At 38.6% G+C, this 8882-nt stretch overlaps 1 non-coding gene across 1 annotated transcript; it reads right to left on the reverse strand.

Moving 5' to 3' along the window:
• Window positions 1–2569: 2569 nt before the first annotated feature.
• Window positions 2570–2676, reverse strand: LOC145110414 (small nucleolar RNA R71). The gene has a single exon (XR_013709794.1). It is a non-coding gene; the product is annotated as a small nucleolar RNA R71 (small nucleolar RNA).
• Between the last annotated feature and the right edge of the window lie 6206 nt (window positions 2677–8882).

The following is an 8882-nucleotide window of genomic DNA, read 5'->3' on the forward strand; positions in this document are numbered from 1 at the left end:
GGTTAGTAAGATTTCTGGGGATGGATTCGGAGGGTTGCATAAAATGAGCATTGTTCGAAAGAAGTGGGCGAGTGTTTATGAAGATTGTGAGTATTTAAAGTATGGCGGGTTGCTTAGGAAAAATTTAGACACAAATGCATGCGTTGAGGTCTTGGCATAATGGCTGAGCTGGAATTGGATTGTTCTATGTAATGTTAGTGATAAAGGTGTAAGTTGAAAATAGTTAGATTTGCTTGAGGGCAAGCAAAGCCTAAGTGTGGGGTATTTTGATATTGCCATATTTATACATATTTTTAGGCAATATTTAAGTACATTTTTATATATATTTTGGTCATTTGTATAGAATAATGGTACTTATAAGGTTAAATTATATTTTGCAGCCAAAAAGAAGACATTTTGAAGAAAATGGACTAAAAGCGTTAAAGAATGGAACTTTGGAGGTTGAAGGCTTGAAAGACAAGAAAATCAGAAAAAGGGCGCATTCACGAGGTGAATATTATAAGATTCACGAGGTGAGTATGGCTTTTGGAAGATAAACATCGCGGATCAGGAATCCGTGTTGTATACGGATATTTACGCATTCACGAGGTGAATCTTAAATATTCACGAGGTGAATCAGGAGAAATTCAATATTATATATATCCTTGATCCCTATGACTTTGGGGAGGTTGGCTGACTGAGAAGGGTTCCTGGAGACGAAATTCAGAGGAAAAAGAAGACCTGGAAGTTGGTTTTAACACCAAGGAAGAAGAAGTTCATAATTTGGTTTAAAAGATTGGTACACTTAAACATGTCTTTGATTATAGTTTTTGTTTGTTTAGCTGTTAGTATGTCCAGCTAAATCTAGCTGCTTCTGTTAGCTAGATGAAGCTGGAACTCATGGTTTTAATGCATTTAGATTTGACTTTACTTGTTGGTGATATGCTTGTGTTGATTGATTTTACCTAGCATGCTTTAGTTAATGATTTGGTTGCTTTAAATTCTTGTTCTGTGTAGTTAGTGAACACAAATCTGCATGAATTTGAATACCTAATAATATAGTGAAGGCTAGTTTATTAGAGCTAAGATCAAACCAATCTTAGATAAGTAATTGAATCATTGAATTAAGCTGTGTTAGAGAACTCATATTATGACTGTAATTGTGTTTTGATTAATCAATCTTTTATGGCTCCAATCTTATTTAATAATTGATTCTGTGTTAACTATTGTGTGACCATACATAGATTTACATGAATTGATTAATAATTAGTATATTTAGAACTAAATTGCTAATACTTCTTTAATTGGTAACCAACAGTAATAGTCCTAACTAATGTATAACCATTGAGCGAAAGCGGATTCGAACTAACAGAAGTGTTTTGTTTATTGATTAAGTTTTTGTTAAAGAATTAAGTTCATCTAAACTTGCAAAATTAGATAAAAACCCTTTTAGCTTGTTAATAATTAGATTAATTTAGTGGTAAATAGATTAATTAAGAGCACCGTTCCCTGTGATCGACACCCGACTTACCTAAGCTATACTGTAATCTGACTAGGTACACTGCCTATAAGTGCATAGTTAGTCTAAGTTTGTTAGGTTATAAATATTAAAATTAGTGGGTACTTCCGTGCACATCAAGGTTTTGGCGCCGTTGCCGGGGAACGGCTTAGTTTATTATTTATTTATTTGCTTTGGGTTAATCGATCCTTTTTGTGGGATAAAACCTGCAAAAAGTTAATTATCCAGCAAGGTTTGAATTTTTTTTATGTTACAGGACTCACGACGTGAATCTTACAGATTCACGACGTGAGAACTGTAATTTTTAGTTTTCTTTAGTTTTTAGTTTATTTTTCTATTTTAGTTCGTTTTTACGTTGTTATTTTGTTTAGTTTGCAGGAGTTCATGACCAGAGGCTCTAACACACCTTTGGTGCCGCCACTTGAAGATCCGGAGTCCGCCCTTCACAAAAATAAGAATAAGAACGCGAAGGAAGATCACACGCCAAAGAAGACGCCATTGCAAGAACTAAAATCAACATTTTCAAGGAAGTCGGGAAAGAAGACAAGAGAGTCAAGTTCCACCCCAAAGGATAAAGGCAGAGTTGAAGAACTTGGTCCAATTCCTATTCCACACGAATCAGAATACGAATCCGACACAGAATTTGGCCTTTATACGAGTGAACCCGAGAACGAGCCGGAGAACAAGATGGCAAATATAGATGAGATGGCCATGGGGGACTACAAAAAGCGCATTTGAGATGATGTGGGGCCGGGTTTAGTACATCCTACGATTCCTCCCAATACCACATTTGAGTTGAAGGGACATATCCTTACTGCACTGAAAGATATCCCATTTTACGGGAAGGATTACGAGGATGCTTTCAAACACTTAGACGAAGTGAACGATATTGCGGATTATTTTAATACTCCCAATATCCCAAGGGAGACAGCTTTGCTAAGGATGCTACCAGTCACTTTCAAGGGAGCAGCAAAAGACTGGTTGAAGGCACTCCCACCCGGTACAATCACCACCTGGGCCCAGTTGCGTGAGAGGTTTCTAGATCAGTTTTGCCCACCCTCCAAAATCTCTAAACTCAAGAAGGCAATTGCCAACTTTGAGCAAAATCCGGGGGAGTCATTGTACGAGGCCTGGGAACGCTACAAGGGGTTGTTAATGAATTGTCCTTAACATGACCTCAATATTCAGCAAGAAATGTCAATATTTTATGATGGGGTGAATGTCATGACTAGACAACTCCTTGATTCACAAGGACCACTAACAAAGAAGAACCCAAATCAGGCCAAGGAGCTGATTGAAGAGTTTTCAAGGCACTCTCGTAAGTATCACAACCCAGGGAGTGATGGAATAAAAGGCGGTGGAGGTACACAGACTGAAGAGATGGCTGCTGTAATGGCAATGCTTAGCACTATGGATAAGAGATTGACCCAAATGGACCAATCAATTCATGCAATTCGAGTTGGTTGCGATAGATGTAGTGGCCCACACTTGACAAAGGATTGCAATATGGATGAATATGGAAACAAGAAAGCCCAAGTATGCTACTCGAGTGGGGACAAGTATGATGAAGATTGGAGAAAACCGAAGAGGGAGTGGCTGCCTTACGAAGAATACAAGAAGCAAAAAGAAGAGAAATTTAGGCAAACTGGCCGGGGCTTCTACCAAAGAGAGCAACCACTAGCTGAGAAGAAATCAGAATTAGAGACCATGTTGATGAAATTCATGGAAGCTTTAGAAAAAAGACATGATGCCACTGACGCTGCAATGGAAGAACAAAGAACTATAATGAAGAATCATCACGCCATAATGATAGAGCAGCAGGCATTAATAAAGAATCAGCAAGCCTCCATCAATAACCTTGAAGTACAACTTGGTCAGCTTACCACTTTGGTTAATGAGAAGATATTCCCGATAAATCCGGAAAACAAAACCCAATCTCATGTAATGGCTATAGATACTGAAGAAGAGGCCATATCTGAGTTCCTAGAAGCATTAGAAGTAGAGCCAAGGCAGCCCGAACCAGAGCCGAAGAAATTAAAGATCGAAAGTCGAAATTATGCTGAATTACAAAATTCACGTCGTGAACCGTCTATATTCACGTCGTGGGATAGATCTGAATTGAACAATTCAGAAAATGTTCCGGTTTATCGTCCGCCTCTACCGTCTCCTTCTCGAGCTGCCCTTAGTCCACTGGAAAGAGAGCATATAGAGTTTATTAAGCACGTGAAGGGTATCCCGATTAATACGCCCTTTGTCGAGTCGTTATCCAAAATTCCCGAATATGAAATTTTTTTAAAAGACTTATTAGACACTCGTCAGCAACTAAAAAAGAATTCTAAGGTGATTCTAAGTGAACAAAGCTCAAAAGCTGTATTGGGAGAGATACCTAAGAAAATGGGGGATCCTGGACGCCTCACTCTTCCATGTGAGTTTGGGAATAATATTAAGATTTATGCTTTAGCCGATTCAGGGGCTAGCATAAATTTGATGCCTTACTCGTTTTATCAAAAATTAAATATTCAGAAGTTGAAGGCTACAAAGATGACCATTCACATGGCAAACCGTTCAGTGATACAGCCCCGGGGCGTCGTGGAAGATATTTTAGTAAAAATTGGGAAATTCATTTTTCCAATAGACTTTGTGGTTTTGGATATGAAAGAAGATCCCAATGTACCAATTATTCTTGGTCGCCCGTTACTTAACACTGCTGGAGCTCTTGTTGATATACGCGAGTCCATGCTCACCTTGAGAGTTGGAGATGAAAAAGAAGTTTTTGGGATAGAAGATGGTTTCCAAAAGAGTGATGCGCAAGAAGAGGTTTTCAACATTGATGAAGAGAATGAACTTGAAGAATTAGAGAAGCTCATGGAAGAAGAAATCAAAACAATTCAACAAGTTAAAAGAACAAAACCGAGAGCATCCGTTCCATTTTTAGTTGAAGTTATTACTTACACAAATCCCACTTCTTGGGTAAGCAAAGAGGATGATGAGATGTCAAGTGATGAAGAGGAGGTTACTTCAAAAGTAAAAAGTCCAGTGGTAAAAGAAGAAAGGGATATTATGGAGATTAAGAATGACGAAAACTTGGGCACAAAAGGAACAAAGAGGAAGCTTGATGAAGACGAGGTCAAAGCTAAAAAGGAAAATTCGAAAAAGGCGTATAAAAGACGTGTTCAAGCTTACAAGAGGCGTTTCAAGGAACAAAAGATCCTAGTGGTGGACTCTTCAGATAACTCAACGTAGGAGACAAGGAGTCCGGCTCATGACTCCAAGAAAAAGAAGCGCTTCTCGGGAGGCAACCCGAGCTCGGTTTGAATTTTCTTTTCCTTTATGTTTTTCGTTTAGTTTTCGCATTTTTTGACATTCAATCATCTAATCATCCAAACTAAGTGGTAAAAAGTTGAATGTGGTGTTCCTAAATTAAGTGGTGAAATTAGAAGAATTATTAATTAGGCTTATACTTTTTAATCAGACATAATTCACGAGGTGAGTGCGAAGAAATTCACCTCGTGAGTCCATAACATATACGGGTGGGACATTTAAGCCAATAGATTTATTAGCCCAAGACTTTTCGAATAGATGGCCAGCCAAGTTAGCCCAACAGAACTCACGAGGTGAGTCTGAATAAACTCACGACGTGAGTTTTGAAAAACACGGGACCACAGCATAAACAATTCAGAATCCTTTGACCAACCCACTTTTATACTCTCACAAAGTGAAGACGGTCCCCTGGTCCCCCCATCCGATTTTGGCCTTAATCAAACATAATTTACTCGTGTGCTTACATAATCTCTCCTTTAAGAAAAATGGCACCTAGACGTGAGGTTGGTAACGTCCAAGGCGGGATTGCTAAATTGCACCCGTTTTACGTATTCCCGACAAATATATCTAGGGACGTACTCGCCCGATACATCACTAGATTGGGATGGTTACACAACAGGGATTTTGCTATTGCCCCAACAGTTAATTGGCAAAGGCTTCAAGAGGTTGGACTAGTTGAAAGACTAAACCCGTTTCTTACCAAAACTTTTATGGGAAACGGGTATTCATTTACATGCAAGGGATGGAGTAACTTGTTCTCCATCCAAGAAAGGGTTTACAAGGAATTGTGTGTTGAATTCTTTTCTACTGTGGTGTTCCATGAAAATGTCCAAGACCCTAACTACTCACAAGCATTGGTCTTTCGTTTGGGAGGTGAATATAGAGAGTGCAGTTTGGTAGAATTCTCATGGAGGATGGGTTTATACGAGGCCCGGGAGACCGTGACCCCCGAGTTTTCTATGTTCTTACGGGAGGCTACCCGTACTTATTCCGGGGGAATGACGAGATATGAGTTTTGGAGCAATATCGCTTTTGGTGTTTTCAACTCCGCTGTGTCACCAGAAAGCAGCATCAAATCACCCATTCACCGTTTGCTGCACAGGCTAATCACATTCTCCATCCACCATAAAAAATTTGGAGATAAGGTCACCAAGATTAATTTATTTTTCTTGTGGTCTATTTTACAACCGGGGTTTTGTTGCAATCTTCCCTACTTTTTAGCTCGTTACTTGGCAGAGTATGCAGTAAGTTCCCGACCCGGGAGCCCAATCTGTGGTGGCCACTTTGTTACCCGCTTAGCCAAGTCTTATGGCGTGCTCGTCCCCGCGATTACACGGACACTTACGTGTAAACAAGGGAACGAATTTTCTATGGGATATCTTGAGACCATGCGAGTTGTGGTTAATTATGGGACGCATTATGGGATACCGCACAGTGATAGCGAGGGTGAGGACCAACCGACGGAAGAGCCCGAACAACAACCGAGGCCTCGAAGAAGGAACGTGCGAACCCGCGGGGAAATGGGACGATCCCAACCATATGAGGGTGGAATACCCACCGACCCGTTCCAAAGCCGGGTGGGTTCTTACTTGGATAATTTACGCAGTGGGATGACTTATAACACCCAAATGATTGAAGCCATGTTCTCTCATATGAATGTGGTGAGACCACCCACCGTGCCGCCTCATTGCCCTTATATTCCTACGTGGGAAGAGTTATGGATGCCAAGAGGAGAAGGAGTCGGGACTAGCAGAACGAACGAGGATGATGAGGATGATTGATTGTTTATTTTAGTTTTATTTTGATTATTTTAGTTTTGTTTGGTTTGGTTTTATTTTGTTTGGATTGTAAAACTATTAATATATTATGTTACTTTTTCTCTTCTTTGGTTGTTATTTTTCAGAATTGCTAGGAGCGCATACAAAGGATGTCGAGATATGAGTGCGTATGTGTTTAACCGGGAGTGTTTAAAGTCGAGAGTCGGGACCCATAATTTGAATTAAGTGTGGGGTGGGTCAAGCGAGAAGAAAGTTAGAGAGAAGAGTCCAAATAATAGGGTTAGAAAAGTCTTAATCTATTAAGACATGGGGTCGAATATAAGAATTGAAAGAAAGGTTGGAAGAAATATATTTCTAGGATTCCAGTTTTCACGTCGTGAAACTTTTGTTATTCACCTCGTGAGTCAGTATATGGTGACTTCCCAGAACCCACTTCACATCGAATTCACCTCGTGAATTTAAATACAATCACGTCGTGACTTTGTATTTTTCACAAAAGAAGTCTTATTTTTCCATATTCATTATGTGGTTCACCATCATTCTTTTTGGGAATATTATGAAGATAATCATGGCTCATGTCTCTACCATGCAATGTGGCGTATGCTTTCCCACATTGTTTTGTCCATTTTGAACATTTTTCTGCACCACATTTGTTAAAGATTGAAGATTCGACCCCATATTTTGCCGGTACATTACTTATCTCACGTGTTCAAGATCCAAGTTTCTATTTCTCAAAGTCTGTATTCAAGATGCATATTTCAACCACACTTTTGGAGAAGCTCACGCCACTATCCCAGGGGAGTCTGTTCCTTTTTCTCCCTTCTCTTAATTTTTATATTATTTTAAGCATACAATGAGGGCATTGTATGTAATAAGTGTGGGGTAGGGGGTATAAAAAGTAAATTGCTAGATAATTTGGTAAATTTTGAAATTTTGAAATTTTTAAATCTGGTAATAATAATTTGAACTCTAGTTGCTAGTGTTATATGGAATGATCCGATAAGAGCTCAAATGTTTAGTTGAGCCGATATATGTTATAATGCATTTGTGGCCTCCCTTATTTTAGTGAAATCATGGAACAAAAACATAACCTCGCTTAGTTTGAGGGATGCAATATGTTTAGCAGCCTAAACCCGAAATGTATCCAGGAAAGCTATGTCTTAGCCAATTAAGGTTGAAGTTAAGCGCCCTTGCTTAAGCATGTAGGTTTTTGAGTGATATAGAAAAGTGAGACACATGTAAAAAAAAGAAAGAGAAATTACCAAAAAAGTGAAAATTTGAAGAATTTTTGGAGCATAAAAGTATCAAAGTAAGTAGATCAAAGATCGAAAATTCTGAAGTTTCAAAAGTTGAAGATATCAAAATTACACAAAGATGGTGAATTCAAAGAAATTGAAGATCAATTGTCAAAGAAAAGAAGAATTCAGGAGCTCCAAGTTGTGGTATCTTCTTAAAAGTTGTACTTCTCTAGTTTATGTATGCTTGGGTAGCTTTACAAAAATACCTTGAGGTTAGTAAGATTTCTGGGGATGGATTCGGAGGGTTGCATAAAATGAGCATTGTTCGAAAGAAGTGGGCGAGTGTTTATGAAGATTGTGAGTATTTAAAGTATGGCGGGTTGCTTAGGAAAAATTTAGACACAAATGCATGCGTTGAGGTCTTGGCATAATGGCTGAGCTGGAATTGGATTGTTCTATGTAATGTTAGTGATAAAGGTGTAAGTTGAAAATAGTTAGATTTGCTTGAGGGCAAGCAAAGCCTAAGTGTGGGGTATTTTGATATTGCCATATTTATACATATTTTTAGGCAATATTTAAGTACATTTTTATATATATTTTGGTCATTTGTATAGAATAATGGTACTTATAAGGTTAAATTATATTTTGCAGCAAAAAAGAAGACATTTTGAAGAAAAGGGACTAAAAGCGTTAAAGAATGGAACTTTGGAGGTTGAAGGCTTGAAAGACAAGAAAATCAGAAAAAGGGCGCATTCACGAGGTGAATATTATAAGATTCACGAGGTGAGTATGGCTTTTGGAAGATAAACATCGCGGATCAGGAATCCGTGTTGTATACGGATATTTACGCATTCACGAGGTGAATCTTAAATATTTACGAGGTGAATGAGGAGAAATTCAATATTATATATATCCTTGATCCCTATGACTTTGGGGAGGTTGGCTGACTGAGAAGGGTTCCTGGAGACGAAATTCAGAGGAAAAAGAAGACCTGGAAGTTGGTTTTAACACCAAGGAAGAAGAAGTTCATAATTTGGTTTAAAAGAT

The sequence above is a fragment of the Lactuca virosa genome, chromosome 4 (assembly GCF_052849685.1).
Source record: "Lactuca virosa cultivar CGN04683 chromosome 4, Lactuca_virosa_CGN04683_v6, whole genome shotgun sequence".
In the NCBI taxonomy this organism is placed as follows: Eukaryota; Viridiplantae; Streptophyta; class Magnoliopsida; order Asterales; family Asteraceae; genus Lactuca; species Lactuca virosa.